At 38.3% G+C, this 14485-nt stretch overlaps 1 protein-coding gene across 4 annotated transcripts in view; it reads left to right on the top strand.

Moving 5' to 3' along the window:
• The window catches only part of NFYC (nuclear transcription factor Y subunit gamma), a 68179-nt gene that overhangs the window by 14363 nt on the left and 39331 nt on the right, over positions 1-14485 (top strand). Inside the window, exon 1 of one of the 4 annotated variants that reach the window (XM_066375992.1) lies at positions 3507-3645. The exons of the other annotated variants lie outside the window; for them this stretch is intronic. The gene's annotated coding sequence lies outside the window, so the exon portion shown is untranslated. Of the gene's footprint in view, positions 1-3506; positions 3646-14485 lie in introns of those variants that run through there. 4 annotated transcript variants of the gene reach the window in all.

Genomic DNA, 14485 nt, shown 5'->3' on the forward strand with positions numbered 1-14485 from the left:
GCGACCATGGATGGGGTCATGGCTACGATCCCCCACTCAAGCTGGTGTGCCTGTGCTCAAGCCAGCAACCTTGGGGTTTCAAACCTGGGTCCTCTGTGTCCCAGTCGGAGGCTCCATCCACTGCGCCACCACCTAGTCAGGCTGTGATCTAAACTTTTGACAGAACTGCAATACCTGCAACTCTGTGTAGCTTAAGAAATTGCCCCGCGCGACATACCTGACTGGTTGGTGGTGGCACAGATGATAGAGTGTTGGCCTGGGATGCTGAGGTCCCAGGTTTGAAACCCTGAGGTCGCCAGCTTGAGTGTAGGGTCACCGGCTTGAGCATGGGTTCATCAAAATGATCCCATGGTTATTGTCTTGAGCCCAAAAGTTGCTGGCTTGAAGCCCAAGGTTGCTGGCTTGAGCATGGGGGTCACTGGCTCACCTTGAGCCCCCTGGTCAAGGCACATGTGATAGCACTCACTGAAGAACTAACGTGACATAACTATGAATTGATGCTTCTCATCTCTCTTCCCCCACCCTCTAAAAAAAAAAAATAGCCCCACAACACACCCTGTTAGCATAGTAAAACTCTTACTTAGATGTCATAGTGAAATTGCCATGCAATCCCTTAATATTTTAATGTACACTACTTCTAATGATTTAGTTATTTCAAGTCCTTATAAATTACAAATGTGATTTACTACTGGTTAGTTGCTCCTAATAGTTAAGTAATAAAATTTGTATCAGGATATAGGGTCTTTCTCAAGTATTTAACTAGATCTCTAACCAGCAGCTCAAATTCAACATTAGTCAAATTTCCTAAAAAATTAAAGTTGGTGCAGTGTGACTTATGCTATCTGTCACATATATGTGACACTGAAGAATTTCCTTGGATGGTCCTAAAGGTGCTCCATGTTTTGGTAGGCAGTGCAGTGCAGTGGAAAGAGTACTACCCTTGGTGGGACTTGCGTTTGCATCCTAAATGTATGTATGGCGAGGGGCCAGTTGTTTAACATCTCTGAACCTTGCACTTTCACATGTAAACGGGTATAGGATTAGAGGGGTAAAGCATCTAGCACAGAACCTGGCACTGGTTAGTGTTCAGAAATTATTTCAGTGTGGGATTTGAGTAGAATGTGTGTAGAGGAGTTAATATGGCAGTGATAGGATAGGCTGCCTTGCTTCCATTTCAGGGAATGAACTCTCCAGTGAGATCAACTGAGGTATTTCTAGAAAAGTTCTATTCTACCTGGCGAAAACAGTTGTGTTGTTTAGTCTTGGGATACTTAGCTTTAATGGGAGGAAGCAGATCTAAGGAGATTGTTAAAGGCCTCAGGTAGTAAGATGTTTCTATTTGAATATTTTGTAGAAAGGAAAAAAGACATGTTAACTGATTTTCACCATATTAGGAAGCTCCTCTTAAAACTAAACAGTTGAGCCCATATCTGGATGCAAATCTTAGACCAACACTGGTAACTCAGGACCCCTGAATGTCTTCAGTAACCACAATACTACAGGTTTCCCCTGCCATCTGGAAGTGGATCATTCCTTTGAAACCATTAAAAAAAAGAAAAAGATTTTATTTATTAATTTTAGAAAGAGGAGAGAGAGAGAAGGGAGGGGAGGAATGGGAAGCATCAACTCGTGGTGGTTGCTTCTCATGTGTACCTTGACCAGGTAAGCTCAGGGTCCCAAACTGGCCACCTCAGCATTCCAGGTTGACGCTCTATTCACTACATCACCACAGTCAGGCTCTATGAAACCCTTTGTAAGCCGAAACAGCATAAAGTGAAGAAACAATCACCTTAGGACACATCTTGCTAACAGATGCCCAGATTAACTCAAGATGAAGCACAGATGCTCACAGACACTTAAAGCTGGTTGATACTGAGATGCTGAGTGTAGTTCCCAGGGAAGGAGCTTGATGCTGCTGCCACTTGCTGCTAGGGGTGCTTGCTGCAAAACAAGCACTGACTCCTGTGTTTACTTTCCTTCATAAAAGAGAGAAATCCTCTTTGGATTTCTTTCAGTTAGCAAAAACAGGTACTAATGGAGGTCTTTTGTAAAAGTGAAGTGGCTTAAAGTGAACTTTGAAAAACAGGGGATACCTGTATATATTATATAATAGCTCAGGCTGAGATCAGCCCCGCTGCTTATTCTTGAAAATATCATAGAAAAATTTATCCTCTATATCAGAATTCTGTGATATTAAAAGCTAATCAAGTCTGACTTGTAGTGGTGCAGTAAATAAAGCGTCAACTTGGAACACTAAGGTCTTCAGTTCAAAACCCGGGGTTTGCCTGGCCAAGACACATAGGAGAAGCAACTGAGTTGATGCTTCCCACTTCTCCCCTAACCCTTACCTTCTCTCTCTCTCTTTCTCTCCTCTCTCTAAAATCAATAAATAAAAATTTTAAAAACTTTAAAAAAGCTAATCAGCAACATTTTGTGACTGCTCTAAATAAATTAGTTAATCCATTAATGTATAACATGTTTTAAACAATATATATATTCACTGATGTTCTATCTTCTTTGCCACCCCCTCCCCCCGTCATTATATTTCCCTCTTGGGTTTCTAATAACTTTTTGGAAATGCCACAGTTTCTGTCACTAACTTTATATATTACCCCAGGATTTTCCTATTTGGGTTAGTTTGTATTTTAAAATAAAGTGGTTTTCCCTGGTGCTAATATGTCCTTTTAAAATTACCATGATACAATGACAGACGCCTTTTTAGAAATTCTGCAAACTATTGTATGGCTATTAATATCACTCTTTGTTACTGTTAAAGAAGCAGTATTTTCTTTGGAGCCATTGGATTACCCCACCCAATTTTCTTTTTCTTCTTCTGTTATATGCTCAACAGAAAACTGAAGATAGTTAAGTCACAACTTTCCAACCTTCTGCACATTGCTTCCCTGGTATACTGCCATAGGATACTGTGGTTATATCTTACAGACATCTCTGATGGCCAATCAGAAACAGTTAAATTACCTTAAATTTTTAAATGGAACTCAGACAGCCAATAAGAAATCCTTTGGGAGGGAACTGCAACAATCTTTTCGTGTGATTTTAAAAACAATTCTGAATTTGCAGTATTCTCTGTTTTGGAAGCACATGAGGCCCTAGTGCATCTGCTGTGTGCATTTGCCAGGCATTTCCAAGCCTTAAGTTCCTTGTAGTTTGAAGTCTGGATCTGACCCCTGTTCTGCTTCTCAAGGTAACTTTAAAACAGGAAGTGTACAAAGGAGGTAACTGATGACGTGAACAGCCAATCATGGCTTTGTGTTCTTAGCCGATAAAACAGCTCAGCCAATGGGACCACTGTGGAGGCAAGGTTTGGTGTCAAATAGCATGCTAGATTGAATGCCTTTGACTGTTAAAGTGGAAGGAGGCTGCAGGGCTTCATTGGAGCCTCGGAGTTTTTCACTGAGGCAGGGGTCAGCTGAAAGACAAAGAGAAATGGCGAATAGTTTACTGGGGGGTGGGGGGACAGCTGTTCGGGTTTTCACTGGAGTGGACATTCCAGACTCAGGTTTCTGCATCTCCTGCTGCCTTTTGTTTCCTCCGTCCTTTTTAGGGGGGAGGGATAGGAGTGACTTAAATTCTCCCTGTCCGAGGAGATATAAATAACTACATGTAAAATTAATGCAGTTCCCGGTAAGTTTAATTCTTTGTTTTGTGTTAAAATGGTAGAAACTGTTTAGCTTCAGAGAGTGTAGACAAGTTGCACTGTTTCAGAAAATGGCCACTTTACATTCCATGCATACCTTTTGGTGCACCTAGAATACCTTGCTCTGTTTAGATTTTGCATGCCCTTCAACTGGGATTTCTTTTCCTAGTTGAGCGACAAGATCAGGTACATGAAGAAAGACTAATCATTTTTCAGGGGCACACAGAAGCAAAGCACTTTCTCTTTGCATTGGGTAAACTTAACTGTTTTCCAAATAATTTTCCTTTGTTCAAGTGCACTGAAGCTTTCCTACAGGATAAGCTGAGTTGTTGTAAGACTTTTTCTATTTCTGTGCACTTTGTTGACATCTGTGTTTTCAGAGATGGAAGCAACGCTATTGCTGTTCTGAATTTGTGTTAAATTATGATTTGCACTGATGCAGGTTCTAATGAAGGCCCACATGCCAGTGTGAAATTCTCCCATAACTTTCTTGATTTACCTGTCTGCTTCTAGATTCTCAGAAGTACCAGTTAATTAAGTAACAATCTTTGTTTTAAAATGCACATTTTAGCATAAAATGCTGGTTAGAAACATACTTCTACACTATATTGGCAGTGACAAGAGCAAATCTTTTTCCACCAATTTCACACATTTTTGTCAGTTATTGATTTGGTTCTTTAAAATAATTGAGCAAAATGCTTTTCATTTTCTGTATGAAATATTTAAGACCTAATTTACCTGCAATTTGTGAATAGGACAGTTAAGAGTATAGGCACCCTGTCTTTTGCCCTTGATATTATTTTTCCTCTTTAGGCTATGAAGCTAATGCAGGTTACTGATCAATAACTAACCAGTTTTTTGAGAACAGTGAAATCTTCCATCCCATGTGCTAAAGATTTATAATGCACTTGATTTTTAAAACAGTTTTCTTTTTATTTGCAAGTATGGAATGAAGGTCATTGGAACATTTCTGCAGCAGACTCAGTGAGCCAGCAGCACTGAGTGTCCGGGTAGGGAAGAGGAGGAGCAGGCCCTCTTAGAGGAGAAGTTGGGAAGGTGTTGATTTGTCTTCCCTCTCTTTCCCTTGAGTAAAGGATTTACCTGAGAGGATCGGTAGGGGTTTAGATTTTGGACTCTTAGAATTGGAGTGGTTATAAGTCAAAGTTGCTAAAACCAGGGTTCTGTCGTTTCTCGCATAAGTGACCTTGAAAAACTGCCGAGGAGTTGAAAGATCGAAGGACAAAGTTTGTTTATACAGATTTGAACTGAAAAGCTCTATTTAAGATGAAAAGAGACTGTACTTTTGATGTTCAAGTTGTGTGGTTAGTAGGAATATGTTATAGATTCAAATTAGGAGTTTTCAAGCAGTAAGACAATGGGGCTGTATTCCTTCTCTCCCACTCTTACCCATTCCCTCCCCCCAGTAAAAAAAATTCTAAATCCTTTTGGTATGGTAGTTGAGTGAACTGCCTAACAGATTCGGAATTCCTTGCATGCTACCTTGTCTTCTCTGTAATCTAGAGGCTTCTTAGTGAAGAATGGTATTTTAGGAGTTCAAAGTAATGTTTGTGAAACTTCTTTTGGGAATTGGAATGCTTATTGTAAAAAAACAGTCATTCTGGGAAGTTATGTCAAGAGAAAAGGAGTGTGTGTTAAAGATTACACTTTAATATAATTTATTTAGATTAATTGTTTTACAAGTCATTGATTTATATGTTATCAGTTGCTCTAGGTTTTATATATCATTTAAAAAAAAATAGCTCTAGATACTGAATAGCCCTATTGGCCCTGGGAGAAGGCCTGGAGCAGGGGAGACAGAAGGTAAGTTGGGCCCAGTATGAGGCCTAGATAGAAATCTTTATATTAACTTTGTGGATTTAGCTTCTTGGAAAGATATCTAGCCACTGTCTCTAGTCTGGATTCTTAACCTTTTTTAGGGTCATGGACTCTTGAGAATCTGACCTACTACCTGGAAAATACACATAGGCTTGCCTATGCAGAAGCCCTGGTGACGAAGATATTTTCCAGTATATGTCAAATGGTGTTTATATGACCTCTTCATTTACACTTTAACCAGATAAATGTTTCCCGGAGAAATGAAAACTCTATTTCCATAGGGAGCAAAGACCTTCTAGGACTAACTCTAACTTAGACTAGGGATGGCTGTTTGTGGGTGGGGGAGGCTTAGATGGGGTCTGAGATTTGGGCATTTATTTACTCTTGAGTACAGTATTTGAAGCAGCATGGTGCAGTAGCACAAGCCGGCTATTTAAAGTCAGGAGACTTGTGTGTTCAGGTTCACACACAGCTGTCACCAGCTTTGTGAGCTTGGGCAAGTCAGCCATTTAGTGTCAGCTTCCTCACATGTAAAAATAGGTCCTAAAAATAGCACCCTTCCTATTTAGTGGAGAGTCTCAAATGAGATCATGAATGTTAAAGTGCTTTGCGCATTATGAAGTGCTACATAATATTATTAGTAGTTACCAATTCAAACTACTGGGGGGTTAAATGCTTAGGAAGATAGGTATGTCATCAAAGAGAAAAATGCCAGTATTTTAACATGTTTACAAACGAATTTGTTTAGCCAGCTTTGAAACTTCCTTTGAAACTGATTCCACAGGCCTCCACCTGCATATTCCTGTTTATACTGACATAACTCTATGTAATGCATACATTGAGACCATCAAACTTTCCTTTACCAAGATTCCTATAAAATTATTTTATTTTTTATTTTTTCTATGAAATAATTTAAACCTGTTTGTCAGAAATTAGGGTCCTCAGAATGAGATAACATGGTAATGCTGATATTTTTGGAAACCCATTTAGATTTAGGAACCTCTCATGAATAATTAGAAGCCTATTCCAATATGATACTGAGATTTGCATTATAATTAAGGTAAAGTTAATAGTTGCAGATGTTTACCAGCAAAGGTTACATTTTTAGTTTATGTACCAAATATTTATAAAGTAAAGTGGGAGCCATGTTTTTTTTGCTTTGTGGTTATATGATCTTTCTCTGTTTTTAAGCTTGGGAAGGCAGTTATACCTTGCACAGTAGTAGCAAGCAAGTAAATGTTGCATGTAGAGTTTAAAAAAATAATTGGTCTGTCATCAAAACATGAACATTGGCATAAATTTCAGAGTTGATACCACCTGCTGTGAGATACATTTCTAAAGTAAGTGGTGGAAACCCATGGGGATCTGATTCTTACCCACTTTACATGCCTTCTGTCATCTAATTTTAGGACTTTGTTTTTTCTTCTTGGGGTGGGGGTGTATATTTTGTGATCTATTTGATTTCCTGTCATATTAAATCACTTCCTCTCAGGCATGGTCAGTCATCATTGATGTCTGCCTTCTTTCTGTGCATTGAAAGGATCATATTCAGACAGAATAAGGCCTGGCAAAATTGCACTGGGCTCTCCAAATAAAATTCCAGTTCCATGTATATTTAAAAACAGCCGTCCTGGTTGCTGTGAGCTTTTTGTTCCTAAAATAAGATGAGGTCTCCTTTTAAAGAAACTATATTCTTTTGTGGAGGCTTCAAGTACCCCCCAGAATTCTTGAAGTTAATCATTTATAGATGTTCTTCATGAAGTTATTTTGTCTATCCCTATACTTATGACTGGCTAATGCGAGTTCAGAGATTCAGCTCCCATTCAATTCATTGGTTGATTTTACTTTTTATTTTCATATTTCTCTTCCTTTTAGCACATCTGTACAGGTTTGCTATTTGAATACAGAAGGAACAGAGAGAAAAGGGGCCATGGAAGAGGATCAGAAGTCTCCATGTAGAATCTGTTGGTTGGAAAGTCTTGCTGTCGCAGCAGACTTAGCATCCCTTTTGGGATCTGAAGATCTCTTACCTCAGCCAGTTGCTTATTCAGAATGCTGAGAATCAGCTAGGAAGCTAATGGTGCCCACCTGGCCGAGGTGTCCCAGGGGGATGGGCTACTTTTATGCAATACAAGGAACTAAACTAAGGTATACAAATACAACACCTGCATGCCAGTTAGGTAGGTTTGTTTTGTTTTGTTTTTGTTAATACACCTCAAGAACAAGCTAATTCCCAAACAAGTTTGGGCCTGGTTTTTCAAGTGAGTCGTTAAGCCAACTTGTATTTAATAAACAAAGATCTCAGGATCATGCCAAGGATTTGGCAAGTATGAAATAGAAATCATTGTCAGTATACTCCCAAAATAATATTTTAACATGCCAACTTTAATCTTTACTGCCAGCAAAGTGGCATTGTGTTTCTGTACATGTGTGTTTCTGTAGTGTGGATTTGGTTTTTGTTCTTAATTTTGTGTATTCTCTGATAAGCCATAATCTACTTGAAAATTTTTAATTTTTCTTTTATAGTTGAATTTCTTTTCATCATCTATATTTGAACAAAAATTAAAGTTAATTGAAAGACTAAGAGCTTAGGTGGTGTAACTTAGTAATATTTAAGTCCTGAGGTATACTGTGACTGAAAATTATAGTAGACACATCTGGATGGTATCTGCCTCTTGTCTATTTCCCAGAAGCTTAGTGTTCTTTTTAATCTGTTTTTTTCGGCTGTCTCAGTAATGGACCTGGCTCTTTAAAACTTGGTCAGATCCTATTTGTATTATCGCTCTTATCTTTCTGTCTCTCCCATCGGCACATTTCCAAAGCCAGACCCCACTGTTTAATAATTGATGAAGAGTTTTTCTCTATTTAAATAGAGTGTTTACTATAAATTAAATTATAGTTTTGCACCCTGCAATGAAAAAGGGCAGTTGAAGGATAAGAAGTGAAGGTAAATTCCAGTGTAAAGACAGAACTAAAGGAAAAAAAGCCTAGTAAATATTTAACTTTAAGAGGCATAACATAGCTTGTGACCTTGTGTTCCTTAGTTCAAAGGAAGAATGGAGACTAAAATAACCGCAGCAACAGCAGTACTGATTCTCCTGTGGTCAACCTTTTTTCTTGAAAGTGCTATCATTTTGGTCTGTCTCCGTAGTTTTAATTTTCCAGCAGGGAAGACCTGCTTGACTGGAAATAGTCAGATAAAATGAATTTTTTCTTTATCTGTCTAAGGTATATAGTTCTTACCTTTGAGAAAATTCTAAACTTGGATGCTTTACACTTCATTCATTTCTTCTATGTGGAGACTTTAAATACATTTACAAATAAAATTTTACTCCAGGACCTAACAAATTGGTAAAGAAAAGACACATGTTGTATATCAAATATGGAACACTGATATGGAAAGTACAAACACAGAACACAGAATTTAGAGGAGAGGAAAACTTTTAGCTTAGGAATGAAGGAGGGCAGTTTAATTGAACGTTGGACTGAGGGAGGTAGGGACAAGGGCATTCCAGACACGGGTAACAGTAGGACTAGGTCATGGCTCAGTAAGTGCATTGTGGGCTGAAGAGAGCAGTAAGTGGTCCAGACTGTTTGGAGCATTAGGAGATGAGTTAAGGACAAGTGTGGAGAACTACGTTGGGTCAGATGTTGGAGAGCCTTGACTACCTGAGTAGAATTTGATAGAAGACACTAGAAATAGGGAACAATGCAGTGAGTTCTCATACTGGGTTTACAGCCCTTATTGGACTGCTGTGAGGGTTAAAAGTCATGCAAATAGCTTAAAATTGGACGTGGAATACAGCGAGTATTAAATCAGTATCAGTGTCATCATTATTTTTATTAATTAGGTGGAGGTCATGAGGGCCTGAACAACGTTAGTGGCAGTATGAAGAAGATTAGGAGGTGGGCACTATTATTACAGAATTTAGAAGTTGGTTAGAATTTAGGAACAGTCCAGGATGACTCTGAGATTTCAAGCCTGGGTAACTGGAAGATAGAGGCAGAAACGCTAGAAGGAGTAGGTTTGGAGAAAGAGGAAGATAGATGTGATTTTGGATACATGGAATATATGTTCTGGGTAGCTTTCCAGTTGGAGATGGTCAGCATGAAGGACTGTAACTTAGGAGAAATGTCAGAATTGGTAATGTGTATTTGAAATTTAAACCCAGAGATTATAGTTGAATTTGGGGAGTGGATAGGAGAGAATCAAGGGCAGAATGGGCAGAAAAACTAGAAGAATAAAGCTTCATGTTAAAAGATGGAAACAAAAACTATCGGACCCTAAAGTTGAGACATCTAGGAGCATGGTGGAGTCTGTTACCTGAGTATGTGGCTCCCATATATATAAGTTAGTATATTTTACTTTAAAAAGTTACTTGGTCATCTATTAAATGTTAGTTTAGTTAAAACCTAATGTCTGTAACTTCCCTACCCAGGCATAGGTAACAAAGTAAGGCGTCATTGTTTGGTAAAACACTACTTAGAGAACACCTTGCATGGTACATGATCGTGTGACAAGTTGAACTGAGTGAGGGTATCAGTGTCAGCCTGTAGGTTAAATATTCTAAAAGCTAACATTAACATTTTTGGTATGTGCCTTGATACGTAAAAAATTAGAAATACTGCTCTTTTAACTGACCTTCAGTACGAAGCATTTCCTTGAAATGTTATGCAGCAGTTCCTTGAGATTAGTTATGTATATGTGTACGTATAACTTGAAGCTTGTTTAACTTTTAAGTGGACACACACATATTTCCATCCAGTGCAGATACTAAGTTTGTTTTCTTTTTCTGAGTTGCATTGGGTTTAATCTTACTGGTGTTAGCTTTTGAAGTCTCACATGGCAGCGTGCTGCATGAAACCAACCATAAATACACATGTAGGAATATGGCAAGTATGCAAAACTTGTTTAGCAAGTAATTCATAACCCCATGATCATGATAACAGTGATGAGCAGCACACACAGTAAATTACCAGGAATAGGATAGCCACATCTGTAGGATTTAGCAGAATTTTTACTATAAGGCACCTATATTTAGTTTCTAGGCTAGGTATGTTGTAATTATCCTCAATCTAAAATAGACGCAATAAGAAATTTTGTACTAGAGAAATAATGGTAAATTTCCAGCCCTCTTACCTGATTATTTGTATTCTGAACTCCATGATTATTTCTTTCCTGATAATTAATTGGCCAGATGCCCATAAAGCTACCCTTAAAGGTAGTTAAGCATTGTAATAGTATGTAATGTTTATGTGAAACATAGTACTTTACAGTTAATGGAGTGATTTTATATTTACTCTGTCACTTGGAATTTATCTAAGGTAGGTAAAACCGGATTACTACACCATTTTGTGGGTGAGGGAACAAGAGGTGGACCTTAGTGACATAGCCCTGTGCTCTTTGCACTGCACCTTGTTACTGTGTATGAAAAATAAGCTAAAGCTGTGTCTATTTTATGGGCCTAATGCCTTCTCCCACCTCCCTTTTTCCTGTGCTGCTTTTCTCCCAAAAGGCATACATTAAAAAAATGGGATAGACACTTTCTCAGAGTTTGCATATAATCTTACATTATATGACTAAACAAGCTGACCATAAAAAGATCAAATATATAGTCAATCAAATTGAATTATTTTTAAAGTTTTTGTCAAACAAGACAGGTGAACTCAGCCACCTTTCTTTTTAGAACAAAGCGTAAGTACTACCAGTGTGTTGGAAAATTGTCTTTCATCAGTGCTAAGTTCACTCAAGTCAGATAAGTAGTTGAAGGGCCTTTTTCAGATAAATAGGTTAGAGTTGTGTTAGGTGTTTCATGGTGTTCCATACCTTGTATATGCACACTTTGTGGTATGTAGTATTGGGTACCTCCTAGATTTGGGTTCTTATCTTGAATTACAGAGATTGTTATTTTTAAATGAGTCCATGGTATTCTTAATCAGTTTCTTTATAATTCTTAGCTGTGATTTATACTCTTTGCTTTATCCCTAGGGAGGTAGTTAGAACAAAGGAGTTCACCATGTTCACATTGTAGCAATAGCTATAATTTAGTAGGACTACATAAATTTAGCTGGATGATTCCTCCTGTAAGTGTGCAGCTATGGAACCCATCTCTAGTGAGGGTGCTAGGCTATGGCTATTTCTGTGAACTATACTGCTCATAAAAATTAGAGGATCAGGGAATGTGCAGATACTCCAGTACTTATAGTCTTTTGTATAGTGCATTTTCACCAATGAGATAAAATTTGGTTTTACATCTCATTTGCATGATTGAACAACTTTCTTTGACTTGTCTTTTGCTTTTCTGATGTTCTTGTTTAATAAAAAAAATCAAATCAAATGCTTCTTTTTTTTTTATCATTTTGAAATATCCCCTAATTTTTGTGAGCAGTATATAATGAAAAGATAGAGTGACTGACCCTTGATCACCAGGCCCCTAGAGAGAGTGAACTTTGAGCTTGATCTACTAGAACTTTTCATCTCCACTCTTGGTGACCAAATATCCCCCAAGTCCTAGTCCTTATGGACAACTGCAGCTTTAACAGGCTTGAAAACCTTAAAGCTTTCTGCTTTGGAATGTGTAAGATCTGGCTGGCATCTTGGCATTTTGAAGTACTTTTTCCAGGAGGAGGATCAGGAAAATTAAAGGTAAAAAGCTTGGTGGATGTATGTTCCAGGCTGAGAAGACCCAGAGGTTCTTAAGTATTTGGTCCCCTCCTTTGCTGTCAATTCTAAAGAGGGAGGACATGCAGTGAAATAGCACAGAACTGAAAATCAGGGCACATGGGTTTCAGTTCAGCTCTGGCATAGGCTTGTCCCGTGACCCAAGGCACATTCCTCAGTCTATCTGGATAAAATACCTTTATCTGTCAAAAGGGAATGTCAGTACCTGTGCTTTGTTTGCAATGAAAAAGAAATGAGATAAGAAAGTTACTTTACAAAGTATAAAGTATCTTACAAATGTAAGAGATTAGCGTAACCATCTCAGTTGCTTTGCATTCTTTGATGTGGTCTTTACTGACAGCTGTATACATGGAGGTGAGAGACTTAGGGTTTCTTCCTCTTGGAAGGTTTCTTTCTTCTCATGCCTGCCCTCCCCCCCCCTTTTCTTTCTTTTTTTCTTTCTTTCAACATTTAAATCAATTATAAAAGACACTAAGCAGAGGGCAGAATTAAGTGCTTCTGTGAATCAGCAGAATCCATACAGCCAAATCAATACAGCCAAGCTCATCTTGATATTCTTTTAACACCATCCAAGATTTTAATTGAGAATTCTTTGAGCAGTGATGATGATATGCCATCTGGCTTATATGAGGCTTGGTATTTTTTGTGACTTTCTAACATGTATTTTCCCATTTGTGTGCTGCACCTGTCCTGTGAGGTGCTCCTGTAGGTGAGCAGAGGCTCCAGGAAGTTAAGTGATTTGCCCAGGATCATAAACATAGCCAGAGAACAAGAAGCTCCAGGTCTAGTACATGTTCTTTATGTATTTACCCTGTACTTGACTGCCCCCCACTGTTGGCCACTGAGTATTCATAGGTGCTACTGTGACCTAGGGACATGCAAAGGGGAAGGAGAAAATAGAAAAGAGTGATGGAGCATGGAAAGAGACAACAGAGAAATAAAAGAAAGATGCTTATATGATAGGAGACAGCAGTGCCATTAGCATCTTCTCTTTTATGATTGCCACAGAGATGTTGGGAGCAAGGAGCAAGTGAATAAAAATAATCTTTTGGGTTAAGGATTTTTAAGTCAGTGATCAAAGCTGAGACTGCTCATCTATGAACAGTATGAATAGACATATATATCTTAAAACAGTGCAGAAAGTGAGAATGAACAAGCTGTACTAAATAAAGAACAGAATTTTAGAGCTTTTGCATTTCTGACTCCACCACTTACTATATTGTGATCTTGAGCAAGTAACTTAAAATACCCATCCTCAGCTTTCTTATCTGTAAAATTGGAAGAATATTGATATCTTTATCACTGAGCTGAGTAAAGGTCAGTTGAGGTTAATGTATGTGACAAGTAGTTGGTAAACTCTAAAGCTCTTAACTTGACATCTTTGAAACATTCTTTAGAATCACACTTTTTGCCTTTCTTGATCATACACAAACACAGGATCCTTCCAGAAGCTGGACAAGAGGTTGTTCTCAGGGTTTCTGAATCTTAGATCCAGCAAGCAAAATGGCTCTTTGTTTTAGGATCAGTTTGACTCAGGCTACAGGTACTATTTCTGTCTCCAGCTTCTGTCGGAATTCTCTTTTAGGCTCAGGGCCTGAAAAACCAGTTACTCATCATTCTTTCTGCAAGAATTTATTTACTCCTATTAGGTTGGAGGGTCAAAGAGATTAACAAATACTTCTGTGGGGCAGAGGAGTAGCCCAGCTTACTTTTAATGGTGGCTGAACAGGTGAGGGAGCCATATAACAGCTGTGTGATTCAAGGCAGTGGTTTTCAACCTTATTACACTTGGGGACTGGTGAAAATAGGATAATTATTTTGGGGACTGCTAAGACAAATGAGCCAGAACATGAACAAATTTGACTAAGATCATTGGGTCTATAATCTTCATACAACATCATGGTGGTTAACTCTTGCAGACAGCACAAAATTTCTGGCAGACTGGTGGTTGAAAAACATTGATTTAGTAGGGTAAGCTTCTTAACCTCTTGCACTCAGTTTCTCCATCAGTAAATGGGGAATAACACTACCTCTGTCATGGAAGAATTTGATGAAATAAAACAACATTCTTTAGAACTGGTTTCTAAATGTTTTTTAACCCTTTTTTTGTAAAGGGCCAGATAATATTTTCAGCTGGCAGGTCACAAGGTTTCTGTTGTAGTGTGAAAGCAGCCACGGACAATGTAAATGAATGTGTTGCAGTCTTTAGTAAAACTTATTTACAAAAAGAGGCTGCGGGTCTTTTTTAAGTTTATGGACCTTGGCTTATAGAATACTTAACTAAAATAGTTGATGTTGCCTGACCAGGC

This window comes from Saccopteryx leptura, chromosome 3 (genome assembly GCF_036850995.1).
Source record: "Saccopteryx leptura isolate mSacLep1 chromosome 3, mSacLep1_pri_phased_curated, whole genome shotgun sequence".
Classification (NCBI taxonomy): domain Eukaryota; kingdom Metazoa; phylum Chordata; class Mammalia; order Chiroptera; family Emballonuridae; genus Saccopteryx; species Saccopteryx leptura.